We start from the raw sequence: 22,420 nt of genomic DNA, 5'->3' as shown, positions 1-22,420 counted from the left end.
CTCATTCACACAGATTTACTTTCAGTAGAAGTATTTTTAGTGACAAAGCTGCAAGTTTCCAGGGAGAGAAATATGGATAGTAAAGTCATGAAGGGAGAGTTTCTTAGTACAAGATAAATAGTATCTTCCAGAGCATTGTCCATCTATATGAGCACTTGATAGTGGATTTAATACAATCCTTATCATCTGAATGATTAGAAGGAGTCTTTAATTAGAAGGAGTCTTTAAATTACTGGTTCATTTGTTAGCCTCTTCCTAAAAGAAAACACCTAATTACATTACCAAAATACACTATTTTTTATCAAAGTTTTAATTGTGTGTGGTATTCATGACCAACAGGGATGCTCCACTAAGTGGGTAGGATTCAAAAGCATTTTAGACTATTATCGGAAAAAAATGGGATTAGAGAGTGATAAGGTTTATTTTTACAACCCAAATTAGAATACAGGCCTTCATAACTGCCTCATTATTATTGTGTGAACTAAGTTTGGAGTTGGAGCTGATATTTTCTAAACTTCAGAATAGTCAGGAAACCAGATGTGTCATTTCTGGAGACTTGAAATTATAGCCTTTTGGCTTTTTATCTACAAGATTTTTGAAGAGATGCATGATGGAAATCATAATTAAATATATCAATTAAAAACTTTGGATAAAAGGTCTTAGATACTTAATATCAACTACTCAAAATTAGAGATAATTTTGAATTTCATACTTTTGTATCTAAGTTTCCCATGTGTAAACTCTCACTTTTAAATACACTGCAGTCATGACCAAGAGCTAAGGGCTTACAAGAAAATAAAATATCTATTTTCATGGAATGGCTTGAACACCAGCACGTTGTCTTGAACAGAGATGGGAAAACATATTATTTTAATAATCTCTTATAAATTAGGTGCTTTAGTTTCTGTGCAGTAAGTTAAAAATTAAATACTGTAACTAGAAACATTTCATCGTGCAGTTGCAGAAGTTCAAACACAGGTTGCATAAGTTCGTATCACTAAAGGAAAACTGGGAGCTGAGTAGCACTAGTTTAAGGTAAACAAAGGTCATACATCCAACATTTGTAAACATTCTATATTTGATGAAAATACAGAAGCCTAAATGGCAGATCCCTCCCATATAAGAAAGAACAATGGAAAGCAGAGAAAGTAGCTGCCATAATTACTCTTTATTATGTTTTTGCTTTGAGCAATTTAAAATTTTTGGGAACACCCTCAGTGTGCATGGTATTTTCATACTCCACACTTCCTGTACAAGTTGACAAGTATGGGACTGAGCAAGAGTAAACCTGCACACTACACCAACAACTCCATATGGATCAAGTAATAGCAATATGATCCTGGGACAGAGAAAGAGCAACATAATCCTGGCCTGGTTTCAGAAAAAGATGATGTGATGAAACTTTGGATTTCCTCATGGAACTGAAAGGAGAAGTGAGATACAGACACTATAAAAAACACCAAATCCAACACCAATGTCTTGGAAATTGCTTGCCTCTCATATGCATGGATGTATTTCCCAGTACTGTCCTCAAATATAAAATTAGTAAGATTTAAGGCTTCTGTTCTCATCATGTGTGCTTGCTTCTGTGTGGATCCTGTCTAACACACATAAGTGCAAGGTCAGTGATTTGGTTATTTCCATTACTAGCTAAAGTTTTCAGAAAGCTCTTGCATTAAAGGCATTATAAGAATGTTTTGCCCTCAATGTGTCTGTCTGACTCGAGGTGAGCTCACAGAGACATCAACAGGAGGTAAAGAGGCCATAACATCAAATTAGTACCATCACTTACATAGCAAACACAGAAAGTGGGAAGATAAAATAAGATCACTGCTTAATCTGTTGGCTTTTATATTTCATATTCGTTGGCTTCCTTAATAAGACAAATCAGGTGTTTATTAGTCTGAATTAATGATCTTTAAGCCCATTATGAAAACTTTCATTTTATATTAGGGTTGGATAAAAATGTGAAATAAGAGAATTTTTTTTTTTTTTCATTCTGTAAACAGAATTGGCTACAAAATAGTAATTTCAGAGGTTGCATAATAGTAATAATTAATAAATATCTTTGGTGCTCAGCAACAGCTATTTAAACAATTCAGCTAGAATTCTGCTAGGCAAGGTTTTTCTGTGTAAAAATTTGCAAAGAAGTAAGAATTTGCAATGAAGCTTTCTAAGAAAAAGGGTTTTAGTGACACAGACCTGCATTCTGGATTTTTAATATTTCTGCAGTATTTAGCATTTCTGGTGCTATTTTATGATGCCATATAAATATTGAAGACGGTTCTTTCTAGACAAGTTTTAAATATGAATCACTTTATTAATTTTTTTTTCTCAGCTTCTGAGTACTTCTTAGGCTGAGTGACTTGGTGGTTATTTCTATCTTTCAGTGTTTGAAAAAAAGGACTTATGTACCAGATGTATCAGTCATGCTGTTTTCATCAGAACTGCAGATAAATTAATATTGGATGGTCATGCCTCTAATATCGAGGCAAGGAAGTATCTTTTTTTCTCTTCTTCATGCTGAATGTCAGGTTACGGAATAATGTGCATGCCTGCAGACTTAAACAATCTCTTGAAATGGAAAATTTTGTGGCAGCATAAAATTCGTATCATTAAATATTATTTTTATTATAAAACTATGTTTTTCTTGTCCTGAAACAATTTTGAGTTGTAAAGCACCATTTTTTCTGCCCCCAAGCATTTTACAGTCAACAAAGTTAAAGTAAAAATCAAGTGCTTCATTTGCCTGAAACATCAAACCCCATTTATTTCCCTCTCAAGAGAAGAATTAACAACAAAAGGTTAAACAAAAATGTTATTCCTCTGCCCTCAAGCAAGTTTATCTCTCATTTGGGATACTCTTTCCATTGATATGTGAACATTTTCGTGTGTATGTGAGACAATCCCCTGCATGTGTACAGCTCTAAATAAACACTCTATGCAGTCACCTACCCCAGAATCACATAGCTGGAAAATATTCCTCAGGCTAATGGTAGGTAGTTACATCTAAGAAATAAAATTTTATCAGGTGTTAAGACATGCCTAATGTACCAGAATTCTTTTGATCATTGGAATTTCTAAGTATCTGGGTGTCACCATGAAAAAAACAAATTTGGGGTCTGAAAAAAGGACAGTTTGAAGGTGGGATGTCAGAGTGGATCAGATGGTTAACCACATCTGTACACTCTTCACAGACTCCTTACCTATAGACATCTAACAGGCCCAACAGTCAATTTAGTCAAGTCATTCAGCAGAAATCCTTTTATTGTACACTTTTATAAATCCCTCATTCTGCAGAGATCTACAGGAATCATTACTGATTTCCACAAAGCTACAAATTTTCATTAGTTAAATTTATTTTAAACCTGGGATTAGTGCAAATTTGTAAATATAATATTCAGCTTGTCACAGTCTTCAATATTTCTGGTAGGTTTTGACTGGCTATGTTTTGGTGCCCATTTGGAATTTTTAAAGGTCTGAAGATATTTAGAAATAGCTAATCTTTCCCTTAGTCCTTCCTATGTGTTCTATTCAAGTGAAATGATAGAAAAACAAAAAATGGAAAATAAGTTAAAATTTGTCTCAGAAACACTATGACCATGTGTATGAGTACAGGATAGAATTTCTACCATCCATGATGAGAAAGTATTTTCAGTTTCAGGTAGAATTATTTATGTAAGTCCAGCTAGATTCAATGTCTACTTCTGTGTGCTAAATTAATATTCAGACTATTCCTAAGGTGATGAAGGACTGAAAATTAATGTATTAAGAAATACAAATATATATAATCAGCAAAAATGTTTGTATAATGCTATGTATAATACTTCATATTTACAGATGTCCAGGGTATACTTGACCAATCCTTTAGCCTAAAGTCTACCTGATAAGAAAAAAAGAAGCCATTTGCAGAACAAGAAAATTAGGAATCATGACAGCAACAGTTTTAAAGTTCTACTCAGGATATATCTCTTCCTTAGATGCCACACTTCATAAAAGTACAGCACATCATCTTCTGCTTAACATTTCTTCCTGCCCTCTAAAACTGCCTTTTCTACAGAAAACTGTGATATAGCACAAGTTGAAAGTTCATCCTTAAGTTATTCTTCTGAAGTGTATTCTGCAAACTTTCTTAAAAAGTGCTTAGAATAAGGGCATATGAAGTGTCAATCCTTTTGAAGGCATAATCCAATTAATTAACTAGAGCATGAGAACTCTCCTTTTTTATACACAGTGTACAAGTCAAGTTGCAGCATCTAACAAAGCTGTTCATCTGTGCTACTTCAGAAAGTCTTATGATAAAGATTATCGTAGTCTGCAGAGCTGGAACAGCAATTAAAGCAGGCATCTGAAAATTAAATTTGGACTAAGTTATGTTTACTTTCTTTGATAGCAACTGATATACCATAGTCAGTGGTGATAGTGAGCAGACTAATAATTAGCCAAGAGAAACAAAAATATAAAGCCATAGTGATTTTTTTTTGTTGCTTGGATTCTTTTTGTTTTGTTGTTTTTTGTTTTGTTTGGTTTTGTTTTGTTTTTATTTTTGGTGCTTTTGTTGGTGGTTTTTTGGTGGGTTTTTTGGGGTTTTTTGTCTTGTTTTTTTGTTTTGGCTTTTTATGCAGGGTGGGGGGGGCATTTGTTGATTTTGAGGGTTTGTTGTTGTTTGGTTTGGTTTGGTTTGGTTTTTTGTTTGTGCACTCCATTTCAGAATGTAACTCACTTTGGAGAACTGTCAACATTGCACACTTGATAGGAGAAGAGGGTTTATTTTATTTGTCCTCAAAAAAAAACCCACTAAAAAACTCTGGAGATCCCTCACTGCAAACTTTTCACATATTATTAGCAGATTACAATTTCTTTCTCAGAAAGTAAATTCCTCTTGCAGCACTGGTGTCAAGGGTGAAGGGAATGACTTCTTTAGAGCAAATTATGTCAGTAGTATGACTATTTTTTCACCTAAAAAACAGAGTGGTGATGGGATTAAAACTTTTCATGTATTTATACTAAAGGCAAAGTAATTATTTTACATTAATAGCAAAATAAGAAATAGATTTCTTTAATGTCTTATCTTTGCTTTACCTCTGAGAGTTTGTCCATAAGAACCTTTTAAGAGATACTTTAAAGATTTTGTTTTTCAGGTTTCATTTTATTTATTTTTAAAACAGTCTTAGCATTTTTTGATAGCTCTGCCTACTTTTCTTTCTCAGGTGCATACCAATGACAGAGAAGGAAAGATAAGCGATGCTAAGGAACATCAGCTCTTTTAACATTGGCTTGGGTTATAGCCCTGCAGTCATCAGTTATGTTCTACAACTGTCATGTAAAAATAATATCACACAAACATATGAATACCTTGGTTTGCTAGTGGTGCTGTTAAAATCATGAGAGATGCTTTGTTTCAGGTATCTATTGGACTTTGGCAAAGCTTCACCTGTATATTTGTATTAATATTTGAAGGATATGCTACTATAATTAAGAGTAATCCACTGCAATTTTGACCTTTATCAGAGAAGTTAAGGAAGAAAATTTTTCTCCAGTTATGATACTCTCTATGATTTTCTGCTATGCTTCTTTTAAACATTTCAGTATCGGAAACTTCATTTTCTTGGAGCGTCAGGGAAGTTGTAAATTGGTCATAGAAATAACAAAACCCTTCTTTCTAAAAATTCAGGATATTATTTCCTTTAGTAATGAGTATTGTCTGCTTTTGATCCAGTGAAAAAGCAAAAGAAAGATTGATTCTGCTGCAGTCTGTTGCTAGAGCTCTCCCAGGATACAGAGTGACTACATGCCATAGAGATCACAGTTCTTCATGGGATTTTTTTTATTTTTACTATTGACTGCACCCTGACAGCTAGATGACTTTTATAAGAGGATGTTAGCTTTTTTAATACTGTATATTCATATTTCAATAATATAAGGAGATATAAGTGGTGTTTGAGACTAAATCTAGTTGAGGATTTGCACTTCTATTTCTGTTTTGCAAATACTTTCAGTAACTTTGTTATCCATGACCTAACCTTCATTATTAGGTGTCTGATGTCTTATAATCTCCTTACACTCACCATGCATGTTTTGTTATAAGTGATAAAGAACTTCTATCAAAGCAATCCATATCTGAATATTAAATAGAACATCTCTTGAGATTTTCTTATCTCAGAATGAATTAATGATTTTATGACCATTTTCTTTAAAGAAACAGGTTTGCATTAGCATTTTAATGCCATCTCCCAATAGACATTTAGAAGACTGAGACAGAAATGTGGACAGCAGAGAAATTAACTTTAATATCAAGGAGTAAAATTTAAAATGCGTATTTATTACAGCACGGCATGTTTTGATCATAGAGACTCAATGCCATTTCAAAGTGAAAGAAGGGGCAAATCTTATTTTCTGATGTAGTAGAAAGGAAAATCCAGAACACAGACCAAAATCTAAATGTCTGGTATTTGCTTTAGTTCAAGTCACAGTTTCCTAGGCACCAGGTTGTTGCTCTGTCCCTAACTGCCCTCTGCACAAATGTAAGAATAAATCTACTTAGAGTAATTTTCTACCATTTCATACAGAGATGAACTGTTTTATATATGAGAGAGATAAACTATTGATTTCCATTTTGGACATGGCTGTGGGGAAACTTCTAGGCCTTGATGGAAATGATTTAGTAGAAGAACAAGGTATTGCACTTGTGCAACCTACCATATGAAAATATTTTCCATTTATTTTCATGTTTTCAAATGGCAAAAACACAATGATGTGTATGTGACAGCTCCTAAAAAATGAGATAAAAGCCAGAGTAAAACCAGGCAACAAACTTGGTAAATATTGTTTTAGGAGAAGGTGTGTAATCAGAAAAAGGATTATAAAGTATTAACTTTGGAATTGCACACTCTTGGTCTTTTTCCAGGTAAAAGAAGTAAGAAATACAATATTACTCTCCCTGGAAGTGTTCCTAAAAATTAGATCAAAATAAAACAGGAGAGTTACTACATATTTCCTGTGCCAGATTAAACTGAATTGATGCTCTTTTATGAGAAGCAAATGCACTCAATAGAATAATTCATGTGATATTATTTGTTACTAAACCATACTATAATATATATATATTTATGTGTATATATATGTACACAAAAAGAAAATTCTTATTACAGTTTAAGTAAAATCTACCTTAGACCAAATAAGGTTGGGATGTCCACTCAGCAGTTTAGGCATAATCAGGACAGAATCTGGACTGCTGTTTGTAAATAGAAAACAGCTGAAGATCCTTTTGGGACTTTGGAGAGTTACTGTTTTCAGGCAAACTGGACATTTATTATTTTTAAGTGCAATTTCAGTGTATCTACTTGTCATTTTTTCAGAATAAAAATATTTTTTAAAAAAATAGGATAAAAAAAAGTTAAATTATTTACTCCATTGTGTCTATTTTGACTTTATTTTCTGTATATCTTTTCTAGGCTTTGCTCTCTTAATCTGTCATCTTATATAAAAATTATCAACAGTTTTGTTGTATATGTAAAATCTTCCTCATTGGGTATATCTGAGAGCAAACAAAATATTTTTCTGTCTGAATATAATAGGTCTATCCATGTCACAGAAATGAAAAGGCATTTTATAAACTATTGAGCTTAATATTTATCGAAATATCCTAAACCAGAGTCAGAATGCAAACTAATTTCAGTAAATCAATAATAAACTTGAAAATCTATTTTGTACATAATAACAGCAAATTCTGAGTGAATAAACAGATGGAAAATGGTCTCAAGATTACAAGGTCAAAACCAGTTTTTCACTAAAACACAATTCACTGACCTACTCACATGGTGAAAAAAAAAGGTGGCATTTCATAACTGCTTGATTTGTGATTGGGTAGTATTTTTCAGTAAGTCTTACTCAAATGTTGAGAGAATACTTAAATTTATTTTAGTAAATTTTGGACTGGGCCCTAAAGGATATAAATTCACTCTGTCAGATACACTGCTCCATAACCAGTGTTTCTCATTCCCTTTTTCATTAAAATGTTTTCAGAGTTTGTAATTACAGCAGCTAATACAGCAAAATAGGCCTAAGATTTAACAAATGTGATGCAAGCTTTTTCAAAAGTTTTTTGTACTAATTGGTTACACCCTTTCTGTCATTTGCTATGTCTAATTACAAGGCTGGTAGAGGAAGAAGAGTAAAGCTTAGTGGTGTCTCAGATCCTGTATTTGCTTTTTCTTAGGAGAATGCAGCTTCTGAAGAAGCCAGATCCTCTTTTAATGCCTACTGGATCATTACTGAGTTAATTAATTTTGGAAGAAAGCAAAAGTCTCTCAACAAGTATCAGAAAAAAGAAAATGTATAATCTCTCACAATAGATCTTTCAAGTCTCTATTTCACAACTAGTAGATCTTTGTAAATTACATTCATTTCCAGTAAATTAATTTGGACTGGTACATAATTTACAATTTTCTTGTCTCATTATTTAAGCCATGGTAGCCATCATTTTGACACATTTTGTCCATAGGTGAGTAATCAGGAGTTTCTAGGAGAACCAGGGTAGTTTTGTCTGCTCTTAGGCTCATATTTAACCATTTGTCAATGACTCTAACAAGGAAAGAAAAAGCACCAGAACACTGTAGCTAGACATGGCTTCTTTTTCCACTCATGCAGGCTCCTGAAGGAGGTAGCTTAGTCATTCTGGACTGTAATGGAGACCCATCAGAATTAAGTAAATAAGTAAAATAGGACACATTTAAATAATACAGAGCAAAGAAATCTTTCCAAGTATGTGTGTTTTGCTATAAAATGATGCAGTAGCTGAAACAAAGCTGTCTGGTTTCAGAACATCCTGCAGTCACATACATTGCTTTGTTCTTTGGAGGGCCAGATTCACAGAGCAGTTACGGAATAAAGTACTTAAAATCAGTAAATATGTTCCAAAGGGGTTATTTATTATCATAATTTAACAGAATGTAACATTTTGACAATGACTGGCCATCTCAATGTTTACATCTCACTCATTTCCAGAAAAGACACCACAGAATTCCATACCAGAAATGTATCAATTCCTTGGCTTTGAGTTACTTCCTTTATCTCACTCATATGCATGTATTCCCTGAAGAGTTGTGTTACTTCTTAAATATGCAACTAAGTACAGCAAGGAAGGAAAAATTGTACCACATCTGTGAAAATCAACAGGAATTGCCATGCAGTACTCCTATCTCCATCAAACAATAACTTATCTTCATATAAGTAGAATGAGGTGAAAGTGTAGGTTTCCAATTTTTGATAGAAAATAGGCCTGGTTTTAGCACATAATCACAAATTTAGTCTTAGAATTCCACATGCTTAAAAATTCTATATTTTGCTGTGTACAATATATTGCTTTTATGGAATAGATCTGGGGCTCTGCTGAGGGCAGATGTGAGAAGCAACACTCCTGTGAAAAGGAGTTTTTGTTTCAATTTAAAAAACTGAAATTATAATTCCTCATTAGCTCATTAGAAATTTATAAGTGTTCAATTGGACCACTCTACTATCAAAATACTGGCTTGCTCATCCCTACAGTAATTCCATTGGGTACAGTTACACAAGTAATGAATTTTCTGTACTGTACCAGAGTGGCTGTATTTTTGTAAGGTTCTGACCTATTTCACCACTATATCATAAGGGTTTATTTAGTATTTAAAATGACGGGAATGAAGCAGGTGGTCAGAAATTATGCTGATGGATATTTCTTCCATACCAAAACTCTGTAGGTCATCCCTTTGTTAGTCATGTTTATTGTCTTCAGGTCTAGCTGTAACCACAGATGCTATCAATTTGTCTGACCAGGCTGAAACAGCTGAACTGAGGTATTCCACTTGTAGGTAGAGAAAATGTTGCAGACATTTATCCTGCATCTGGTCAATATTTCTGCAGCCCTTAATTGGACTTAATGTACTTACCCTGAGACTACAGCTACAAACAAATCACAGAAAAATGCCATTAATTAATGGTAAGCCAAATTACTCTTTCACAGTGTCAGGGTCAGTGAGTAGGTGAAACAGTTTTTACTTCCTTGTGATCTCATAGTGGTGCATTTTGTGGTTACTTGAAATGCTCACCCAGATTTCTCAATAGCAGGATCCCTTTTAATAAGCATGATAACACTTAAGTCTGACAAGATGCTTTCCTCAAGGGTCTTTAAACAATGTGTACTGAAGGGGACTTCTAACATCTCTTTTGAAAATTAGTAAGGATCTTTCAAAGTGTAGCCAGCAAACAGCAAATCATTATGGAGTCAGCTTCATCTCCTTTTTGTCCAGAGGTCAGAACAGACCCACACCATACAGGACTTCCCACTGAGATCTGTAGAGCTAAGGGGTCTCCTATACCTTCTCTGCACACTGGAGTCCTTTTGCATTAGGTTTTTTTAAATTACAGCTGATAATTAATCCATCATCTTGTAAAAGCAGGACTGCTAGCCAGGTTAATAGTTTTTAGGACCTAGATGGGGAAAAAAACTTTGTAGTCTGGCTAACAAGATAAAACAGACATTTCTTTGTCCTGATGGCCTGTTCTAGCACCTTCAAAACTTCTTAATGTACAGCCTTCCTGGACCCCTTTGTTTTTAAGGGCTGCTTTCCAAGGGACTTTCTTAATCAGTGTCTGGGGCAGATCAAAAACTGCCCTCTGCAAATCCAGGGTAGAGGTTTATCAACAGTCCTCCTAACTTCGCCAAGTATTGCAAATTCTATCATGTTGGGGTCACTGTGCCCAAGGAGACCTCTGACCCTGTCTCCCACCAGCCCTTCTCTGTTTGTAAACAGCAGATTTAGTGGGGCCACACCCCTGGAATGCTCACTTACATGTTTATATCTTTGAATATTGTTGATTCCAAACTATCTGGTATCTTGGTTTTCTTACCTTAACAATAGGGGTTTAGTCCACATAATTTCATATATTTAAGCATAAAGGTATGCTCATCAGACCAAAGAAAACTTATTTAATATCAACCATTGACATGGTTGGCACACAACTTTTGTTTTCTTAATTAAAGTGTCCTTATCTCTGCCCAATAGTACTTTTGCCTTCCTTCTATTTTCTCCAGGTTGCACAGGAGAGGGAAGTCAGTGAGAAACTGCATGAGTGCTGTCCAGGATCCAGCCGCTACACCTACACAATCCCAATTTCAAGAAAGAAGATAAGAAAAAAGTTGGGCATTACTGTGCATGATGTGACATATTTACAATGTTTTGTTTGTTTATTTTCTTATTAAATGAATTCTGCAACTCCTGAATATGATCAGATGAAAAATTGCTAGTGTTCATTTGTCAATGAATCAGAAAACACTGGTCTTCTTTTCAAATCTGCATCTTAATACACAGCTTTAGAAAAAAAAAATAAAATACAATAATAAAATTTTACCGTGAAAAAATATCTAGTCACATTAATACAGTAAGAACATATTAATTTCACCAAAAATCGTCCTCAGGACATGAGTAAAGCCAATTGAAGTGCTTTATGAAAGTCAGCTTCCCAAATGACTTAATCCCACCTGAGATGAGGGTTTAAGTTTATACATCTGTGTAGTCCCCTTGAGTCCAATATTTTCTAGATTTGAGCATATACTATGTAATTCATTATATGTATAGTAACTCTTGAATTCACTTGCTATTCACTCCATTACGTGTTTTCCTAAAAAACCACAAGTGCTCTTTCCAATGACACACATATTTCTGAAAATATACTGTATTTAACAGAGCAGAATTCAGTTAATGGTGAGCAAATGAAAATCAAGGTATGTTTAACTAAAGTGCAACAAAGAATTGCTTGGTTTTCTCTGTTCTTACAAACCATACACATTCTCTTGCTCATTCTGGCAAAAAAAAACCCTAACTTATAATGTTTAGTGAGATATTTTCATATTTCAGGAAATTTCATTGGTATTCCAGAATTAATATTTTCTTTGCCAAAGAAAATACACTCCAGGCATAAATCATACCATAAAAAGAGTATGTCTCTAATAAAAAATACTATTATGTATTTAAAAGAAATAAGGAAGGGCTGCTTGTTCATAAGAAATAATACACATTTTCCCACATGAAAATCACTTAGTATTGCAGGTGGAAAGTCTCTACATGTTCTTCATCATAAGCCAGTACATGATCGATACCCTGTTACTGAAACATACAGCATCACTGCAATATATTCCAACCTGCATCTTACAGCAATTTCTTGACAACCTAAGGCTCTTTTCATCACATTGTCACAGTAATTATAGTGTTAATTTTATAATATTATCAAAGAACATTTTCAAGTTTATACACACCATATATACCATTATAGTTTGGCTGTATAATCAATTTATTTGTTTCATTCCTTATTGCAAAAGTTTCATAGTCTCAGTGTCATGCATTAATATTTTGGATACTTGGAGAAGCTGGGAAAGTATAGAGTGATTAGCTTGCCTGTAAATATTGAGTCAAAAGGTCCTAAAATAGATTAAAATATTAGGGTTTGGTTCTAGCAATGTTTGTAGACAGAATGTTTTAGAAAAGTAACCAAATAGTATGATACTTGTTCAAGAATATTCAATAAATTTTTCAGAGCAGGATATGTTTCAAAGATTCAAGAAAAAGAAAAGAAAGTCTTCCATGTTCCACAGCTGATTTTTAACACCAAACACAATGATAAGATTCTTCCCACTCCCAAAATCTCATCAAATTTGTAAAGAATTAGTCAATAGCCAATAACCAAATTGAATACAACTGCCATTTCTTCTTCTTTGCACTGGAAAGTTCAGCTTCAGACTTCAGTGTACTTAAACAAAAAATCAGGATTTTCATCAACGTTCTAGTCTTCTATAAACAAATTTGAATTTCCTCTTGAGAACAAGAAAGTGATGGGTTTATTGGCATAAAGTCTTTTACATCAAAGAAATTGCTATTCTGAAAAGAGCTTCTTTTAAATATTTCTCTTCTAAATGTTTCTAGAAGTTGTTAAGACATCATGGGAGTTATCATGGTGGATACACACAAGTCAAAGAACAGGTTTTTTCAGTCCCACGTTAATAAGCTGAATATGGACTAGCTATGGGGACTGTAAAACCTTTCAACATGCAGAAAGTTAGAGTGGATGATCTTAAATTTCTTATGGTCTTGAACTCTCTAATCAATAACACTGCACAAGGTCTGATATTTTCAGACTACTGTCAGTTTGGGAGTGTGTACCATTCACAATCAATCTATGTATACCCCAGCTCTTTGCCCAGCAGTAACAAGCTCTTACTATTTATTACACACTAATAAAGTGTGGTGATAAGCAGTAAGTGCACACAGGCTTTTTTTTTTGTTAGGTTGTGCTGATGTGTTTCCACTGCCATTTCAGACATTTCTGCACTTCAGATTTTCAGTTTACTTCTATCCTTTTACTATGTTGTGGCTTAACTTCATCCAGCAGCTATGGCCCACGCAGGCGCTTGCTTTCTCCCCCAGGTGGAATGGAGGAGAGAATCAGAAGAATAGCAGCACAGAAAATGCATGGGTTAAGATAAAGACAGTTTAACAGGTAGAGCAAAAGCCATGCATGCAAGCAAGCAAAACAAGCAAAACACTGTTTCCCATGGGCAGGCAGGTGTTCAGCTATACCTGGGACTGCAGGGCCCCACCACACGTAATGGTGACTTGGGAAGACAAACAGCATCAACATTGCTCCTTTCCTTCTACTTCCCCTTCTACTTCATATAGCTCAGTTTTATATGCTGAGCTATATGAGCTATATGATGCCATATGGTCTAGGTATGGGGTCCTATACTTGGGTCACAACAACTCCATGCAGCTCTACAGGCCTGGGACGGGGTGGCTGGAAAGTTGCTTAGCAGAAAAGGACCTGGGGGTGCTGGTTGGCAGCAGCTGAGCGTGAGTCAGCATGTGCCTAGCTGGCCAAAAAAGCCAATGGCATCCTGGGTCTTTGTCAGAAATAGTGTGACCAGCAGGACAGGGGGAGTGATTGTGCCTCTCTACTTGGCACTGGTGAGGCTGCATCTCAAATCCTTTGTTTAGTTTTTGGCCCCTCGCTACAAGGAAGACACTGGAACTGGAAGGGTCACCTTTGGCCTTCCAAATAAGGGCAACAAAGTTGGACTTGATCTTAGAGGTCTTTTCCAACTCTAATGAATCTGTGATTCTGTGATAACCCATTGGGGTCAGCTGTCCTAGCCGTGTACTCTCTCTGCTTCTTGTGCATCTCCAGCCTCCTTGATGGTTGGGTGGTATGAGAAGCAGGAAAAGCGTTGACTGTGTGTGAGCACTGCCCAAAAACAATGAAAACTCTCTGTATTATCAACATTGTTTTCAGGACAAATCCAAAAAAAAAGAGCCCCAGGACCACCTAGTATGAAGCAGATTAAGTCTTGACAAACCCATAATACACTCATAACATTGTTTCCTGCTATTCCCCAGGTTTACTGTGAGGGCTTTTGCAGTGATCAATAAAGGAGCTGGAAAGAGTATGATGCAAATGAGACACATTTTTCTTTTAATCTTTGCTCTACAGCATGTCAGTTATTCCATAGAGCAGTAGACTTATTGTATTTGAATTATTATTTGAATTAAATATCTAGGTCTCAAATCCACCTAAATCCTGTTGTTAGATATTACTTGAATTAGATTTACAAAGATAACGATTCCTAACAGTGAAGAGAAGATACAAAAAGTTAACAGCTGGGAACCAAGAAGTGCCAAGTGGAATAAGTGTGGTAGGAAGATGAGAAAATTATTATAACATAAAAAGAATAGTAAAGAGACATCTACTTCAGAGATTTAATTGTATATAATGATTTTCTGGTTATATAGCACAAAGATTATGTAGCACATCAAAGGTTATATAGCACATCCAAAGGTTATATAGCACATCAGCTGCCTTGAATTGCTAAAAGTAAGCAAATTAAAAAATAAGAAATTAAAACCAAAGCAGGCATACTCAGTGAAAATTCTAACTGTAACTCAATTTGAAAGTCACTCTTGGTGAATTTACAATGCCAAGTATATTTTACATCTCAAAAAATACCTGGAAAGCATGTCTTTGCTTCTGTTAGTGGAAGTAAATTCCTTCTGTCTGCTTACACTTAACTTTCTCCTGAGAGTTATAAAGTTTTGACAGCAACTGTCTGAGTAATGGAATGGCAAAACAAAATGCAGTTGTCATTTTAGACACCAACAATAGGAAGCTCAACTTCTTTTTCATGAACCACTGTTCTTGCAGTCAAACTGCTGTCAGATATAAAAATGGCCTTTTATGTGATGGCAGCATTAAGCCCAAAAAAGAAAGTGAAAGAAAAGTTTACCATGAAATAAAATATATGAAAAGTCAGCAGAAAAAATATCATTACAGGATGCAAGAAGAATTATAATCATCCTGCTACTCACATTCCCACCAGAAGTGCATCATATTTGGTACAAGAGAAGAATGACTGTAATTGAACTTAGGTATTTCAAGTATTATGTTGGGAAAAAAAAGGGGAGTAATAAAACTTGATGCAAATACTGCACATATTCTTAGATAAGATGGTATGTCCTCTCACAAAGTCTATGCAATTTTTAAAATAAGTTTTGTAATACTTGTATTAGATTATTATATGAACAGAAATGCCCTTTATATGAACAGGACATGAATTTCTTTTAGTCAAGAAAAGGAAACCAGCAAAAATACACTTCAATTATTGCAATGATTTTCTATTACTGGAAATATTTTATTCAGTTCTTGTCATCCTTCTTAACTATACATAGTAGAAAATAGCAGATTTCAAAGCTGATGATAAGAAATATTAAAAATATGGAAAGATTCATTTGTGAAAAAGAAAAATCTGGGGAAAAAAAAAAAAGATTAATTTGAAACTTACAGACTGAAAGACTTTAAAAAATGATGAATATTGCAATTTAAAGGAACACACATTCTCACACATTCTAAAAACAGAAACCAAAAGGTATTTCATAAATAATGAAATAGTAAAAGTAATAGCTGAATTTTAGACCCATTTCAAGATATCTCCGAGCTAAAGAACTTATGGTGTCTCAAAAAAAGCACAATTTAAATATATAAAAATTATTTTTGTAATAGTACACATAGAAGTGACTAAATCAAACAATGGTAGTACATATTTTGACTATATTTTATGTAGTGCATTGTGTTATAAAATAATTCTGACCAAAATGGAGTAGAGGTGAAACTGTATTGCTTGCCTGATGATATATTTCATGTTTTTTAAATACTGCTGCAGATAATAAGGGACAAGTAAATACTTTCTTTTCAAGACTGGTTGAAATGTTTCTTCTTTTGTTGTGATTAAGAGGAAGTGGCACATGAATCAAAGACTATCATCAGTATGCTCAGTAGAAGGTACACTATGGAGTCTGAGAAAAACAGATGCCAGCAACTTTCAGCATGGTAACAGAGGCAGATGGCACTAAGAAGGGTTCTCACTCTGCTCCTCCATTGTTTTGGCCTTGCTATTAATGCCAACCCAGGAAACACTTCAGAAACATTTCACTAGGCTTATGCAATTTTGAAAAAGTTCAAATTTTCTCATTGAAAGAACCCGTAAGTTCATAAAAATAATTACAATTATAAGTTCTAACAACTTCCAGAGAAACTTTTCATGTTTTTAGAGTCTGTTTAGGCATAAGACATACAGCTCAGATAACCAGAGTATTTATTTAAATCTTCAACTCAAATATTTTTTGTCATAGAGACTCTGAGAAAACACTTGTTACAACAGAAAGTTATTGCAGTTGCTGTCTGTGGTTGTATCACTTCTTTCTCCCAAATAATTTTTTTCATTATGAGAATCAAGATACTGGGATATATGTAGCATTATTTTGCCTTTCTATAGCAAATGTGCATGTCATGATACATCGCTTCCATTCTAAGTTAGATATTACTGGCAGTTCTACAATTTACAAAGCCTGGGGTCTTCTGCATTTGGCAGAGGAAAATAAAGTGGACAATGGTGTTGTGCAAGATTTCAACTCTATTGAATTCAATCTCAACAAAAGAACAAAAGAAACAAAACATCTCAACTCAATACCACACTCCTGAGTTTATAGTTTCAAATATCTGTCCTGTGGGAACAAGCAGCTATCATTTCTGGGTTAATCCTCTTCAAGAAACAAAGACAGGCAAGATTTATCCACATATTAAAAGAATTCATTTTGTTTCAAAATTTTTGACATGCCTCCAAAAATCAATCTCAATAAATGTCAAGGAACATGGAGATAGAGGTTATTTGTCTGTGATCAATTTTTATATGACAAAGTAACGAAATTTTGAGAAATGAATTTTTTAGTAATACAAATCATCCTGAGAAAGAGACAGATGTTCTAGGTATTCTGGGCCTGTATGTAATTGCATTATTTGTTTAGTGAAAAACAGTGGTGACAATTGTGACTATTCTGTCTAGCCTTGGAATATACATGTTTGGGTTTTTCTTATGTGCCTTTATACATGGTATTTTTCCAAGGGTTTGCCCAATTTTTAAATTGATTCTCAGTACTCAAACCATCACAGTGTGTGTCTCAATTACTTCAATATGTAATAAGGAACCGTGGAAGAGGTTGTATTATTTTCCCTTGGTGGTGTTTTTCTTTCTGTATGCTTCACAATTATCTACATTTCACCAGTTTTTGATCAGAACAGATATAAACCTATAAACCACTGAGCTTAAAGGATAGTCATAATACAATCCACTGATATTCAGAAACTACTATGAGAAAGAAGAAAACTGAGTTGATGAATTAATTTGATAAACTTTGTAATCTTACTTTGCTTCTTGAAATCACAGAGTTATTAATGCTAAATACCTGCCAGACGTCTCTTTTTTTTAATCTATTATATCTCTGAACTGGAAATTTTTATATTTTTTTCCTTAAATTGCAATACTTTATTATACTTGATTAAGTTTATAGTATTGCTGTTGTTCATTATTTCTCTAATGCATTTGCCAAAATTTTGGATCCAAAAAAGTGCTCCCATTTTTTCCTACATTTTAATTTTTAATAATTTTAATTTTATTACAATATCAGTTTTTTCTTTCCGTATTGTTAAAATTGCATAATCCAGAGAAGAAGAAGCGGTAAGCCTGATCCTACCAAGATGTCTGATATAAGTCAAATGAATTTCTTCCTAGGTTGCAATATGGTTTGGGTTAATTTGTTAGTGTGTTGCTTTTTAAAAGTAACTAACTTAGATTGGATTTGTTTTAGTCAGGCTAGCTGAATCCCACCATTCTGAGGAGGGTAGAGGTAAATATTTTTAGCCATTTTCTGTGAAAATAAATCAAAATGAGGTACTAAAAGCAATTTTTTTATGGATTATTCACTTTAAATCTTCCTCCTTGAAGAAAAATCTTGAGAAAAATTACCATAAATTGTGGACAATAATTTCAGATGGTCTTGTTTGTTTTCTTTTGGAAAAGTTAAAAAAAGCATTTACTGTAGTAGAACTCTAAGGTTAAAAGGAGAAACAACTCACCGCTACCAAGACCACATCTGTAACATGTCTAAATGTTTCGGGTTTTTTTAATATTCTAGTCTCTTAGTAGTGCTCTATGTCATGCTGGATGCAGAAATTTCAATTATATCATCATGTAACATTCAACACCAACTTGTGAATTGCTAGGTTTTTTTCCAGCAATTTTTTGCCATACAGTCTTCTTATCTCATAATATAACTGGTGGCACTTGAGAGAATATTTTACTTCAGAAAGATTTCGAATTGCAATTTTTCTCAATGTTTATTATTTTCCTAAGTCTATTGAAGTTGCTTAAACAATGCTGGAAAAATTTAAATATGCAAGTGACTTTTTAGCTTAGTAGTAAGGAATAGCATGGTTCATGTGATTAATCTAGCAGCAATTTCTAGTAGAGATATTATGAGTTTGTCCTAGAAACAAGAAATGAGGGCATGTCGTGCTCTTCAGTGAGTGTTTAAGTTAATTGTTTGGCATTGACTAAGTAATCTCCATTATTAAAATGATGTTAAAAATGTTCCTTAGTGAAGTCTTGACACTAGACTTCACTAGTCTAGACACTTTAAAGAGCACTGCTTTAAAACAGAAATGGCCCTTTTAGTCTCTGAGGAAGGAAATCTTTATGAAGGAATGCAATCTTTCCGTTCTTCCTGGCATTTCATACCTCTAAGAGAATGTGTTAAGTAGTTAAAGCCAATCCTAGAGTCATCATACAGACGAGATTGGAAGAGATCTTTAAAGATCATCAAAATGGAGGAGGGAAGCTCATGAAAAAGTAGACAGAAAATGCTGAGATAGTTAATGTGTTCTTTTCTGGTAGAGTTTGCCTTCATGAATCCCAGGTCCTTCAGGCCAGGGGGAAAAATTGGAGATTAGAGCATGATGGCAATAATGTGAAGGTCATGTGTTTGATCCCTCTGTGGGAATTCATTAAAGAGCTAGACTCAACGATCTTTGTGGGTCTCTTCCAACTCAGACTATTCTGTGATTGTCTAATTATGATAATTTATCCTTAGTGGAGGAGAATGTGGTTAGGGAGGTTTAAACATCTGAACACACACAAGTCCATGAGGCCTGATGGTATGTACCTTACAAGTTCCAAAGGACTTGGCTGGTGTCATTGTGGGGCCACTCTCAATTTTCTTCAGAATATAATGGTGACTGGGGAAAGTTCCCGGAGACTAGAAGAAGGCAGATACCGGCCCTACCTTCAGGAAGGAGAAGAAACAGGGTCTGAGGAGTTACAGGGCTCACTTCAGTTTCTGGGAAAGTGATCCTGGAGACCATTTCCAGGCATTTCAAGGACAAGACAGTCAATGGAAGTGGTCAGAATGGATTTATTAAAGGGAAGTAATGCTGGACCAACCTTACAGCCTTCTATGACAAGATCACTCACTTCACAGGTGACAGTGAATGAAAGGTTGTCTGGATTTTAGTAAGTCTTTTAACTTTGACTCCCACAATACACTCATAGACAAATGAATAAAATACAGGCTAGATAAAGGAAAATCAGGTGGATTGAAAGCTGACTGAGCAGCCACGCCCAGAGGATTGTAATCAGTGGCACTGGAGGCCATTCACTCCTACAGCAGTGCCCCACAGGTCAACATTTGTGTCAGTATTGTTTAACATCCTGCTTAATGGCCTTGACTAATGGTCTTGGCACAAAACTGTACCCTCAGCAAGGCTGCAGACAATACAAGACTGAGAAAAGTGACTCATACACTAAATTATTTTTCTGCCATTCGTAGCAACTTTAACAGTGAGAAGAAAAGGATGAAGGAAACCTCTCAAAGTTGAATTGAGAGAAATGTAAACTTCTGCACCCAGGGAGGAAGAGACTGAAGTACAAGTATGCTCTGGGTGGTGACTGACAAGAAAGCAGTTTTACTGAAAAGACCCTAGGAAAACTGGTCAGCAGCAAGCTAAACATGAGCCAGCAATGTGCATTAGAAGAAAAGCTTAACAGCTTCCTGAGCTGCATTAGAAAGAGAAGAAAGGGCTCAGTGGGACTCTCCTCATGGTGTACCTAGCAAAGTAATGTAAAGAATTGAAGAGGGGTGAGCCAGAATCATCATGACGGCAAAGAGTGAAAATACAGGAGTCAACGCGTACAAACTGACATGCAGGAAGTTCTACTTAACTTACTGACAGGCTAACCTCTCATTCAGGTTATCTAGATTCAAAGCCTGAATGGACACAGCCATTCAATGCCTGAATGGACACATCCCTGAGCAATCTGCTGTAGCTGATATGCTTTAAAAATTATGTTGAACCAGATGATGTCCATAGGTCAATTCCCATCTCAGCTATTCTGTGACACTTCTGTCTTATCTTCTTCATTCTACTTCATTTTCCCTTTTCTTCCTTTTTATTCTACCACATTTTTTTAAAACCTCTTCTGATTTCCTAGTGTTTGTCTCCCACATTATGTATATCTTTTACAAGGCTCAGATTTGCCACTTATTTCTGTGTGATCACTTGCTCTTGTATATGCCTTCCAACAAAGCATAAAGAAAGTTTTCTGGCAGAACACAGCTCCATAATGTGCTGCCTCCACCCAATGATGTAGTGCACCATAAAGCTGTGAATAGCCAGAGAAGCTTAGAGCAGCCTCAGTGCCCCAGTTAATTGCTTGTTCAAGTTCCAAAACAAAGCTGACACCTGCGAAAACTTGGCTTCTGTTTCTTTGTCAACACATATACATCATCCATAAATGCCTTGTTCATACGTAATTGAAGAGATTCATCCATGGCATATCTGTTACATCTTGCCTCTATTAGATGTTTTAAAAATAAAGAGAGATTGCAGCACAACAAGGATCATTCCTTATGAATTGCAGTATGTCTCCTTTATGACAAAGAGCCATAAAATTGGTATTGATGATTGATCAGTGTTATTTTAACTGTCTAACAAGAAAAAGAATTGTCTGACTGGTAGAGGCTGTAAAATTATCTTCTATAGTGGTAGCTCCCAGTGCATTCTGATAGTTTAATAAACCTGTTTATCTAAGTACTTTGCAATGCTTAACTCATTTCTTACTGTGTCAATAATGACTTCATTACTCTCAGCTCCACAGGTATTCCTTTACTTTAGGCACATTAAGGTTATGGTAAATAATTTAAAACTGAAAATTTTGAGGTGCAGAAATTAAAAGAGAATAAATATTTTTCTCATCAAACCCAATCTCAGCTCAAAAAAAAACCCTTTCTTCTGTAACTGGCTATTGAAAGAAATGTGAAGAGAAAGAATGTGAAAAAGTAGGAAGAAAAGAAAAGAAAAGAAAAGAAAAGAAAAGAAAAGAAAAGAAAGAAAGAAAGAAAGAAAGAAAGAAAGAAAGAAAGAAAGAAAGAAAGAAAGAAAGAAAGAAAGAAAGAAAGAAAGAAAGAAAGAAAGAAAGAAAGAAAGAAAGAAAGAAAGAAAGAAAGAAAGAAAGAAAGAAAGAAAGAAAGAAAGAAAGAAAGAGAGAGAAAACAAGAAAGCAAGAAAGCAAGAAAGAAGGAAAGAAAGCCTGTGATTGCTTATTGAATAAAGCAGAGGAGGCAGTTACTGACTGGGGTTGAAAGCCAGGAATTTTTGAGTTATTATTCTGCCACTAACAAAATGTATTAATGTTATCCTATTGCCATGCACAGTGCTTAAAAATTTTGGATGAGACCCGTGAGATTGTATATGTTGTCTGCTTAGTATGGAGCCCAGCAGTGAAAATTTTCAAAAAATAATAGGCCTTGGATAGATTTGAAAAAGCAAATGTGAAGAGGACTTGAGAGAAGGTGAATCTTGAAGGACACAATCCATTGTCATACTGTCTTTTGGGAGTAGCTTTGCCCAAAATGTACAATTCAAAATTCAGTTTCAGTTGCAAGAACTTGCAGCTCTCTGGAAAACCTCCATCTTGTGTTTGCACTACTGTGCAGGTTCTTAGTTGAAGGCA

The sequence above is a fragment of the Molothrus ater genome, chromosome 3 (assembly GCF_012460135.2).
Source record: "Molothrus ater isolate BHLD 08-10-18 breed brown headed cowbird chromosome 3, BPBGC_Mater_1.1, whole genome shotgun sequence".
Lineage (NCBI taxonomy): Eukaryota > Metazoa > Chordata > Aves > Passeriformes > Icteridae > Molothrus > Molothrus ater.
Note: the sequence above shows the minus strand (reverse complement) of the source record.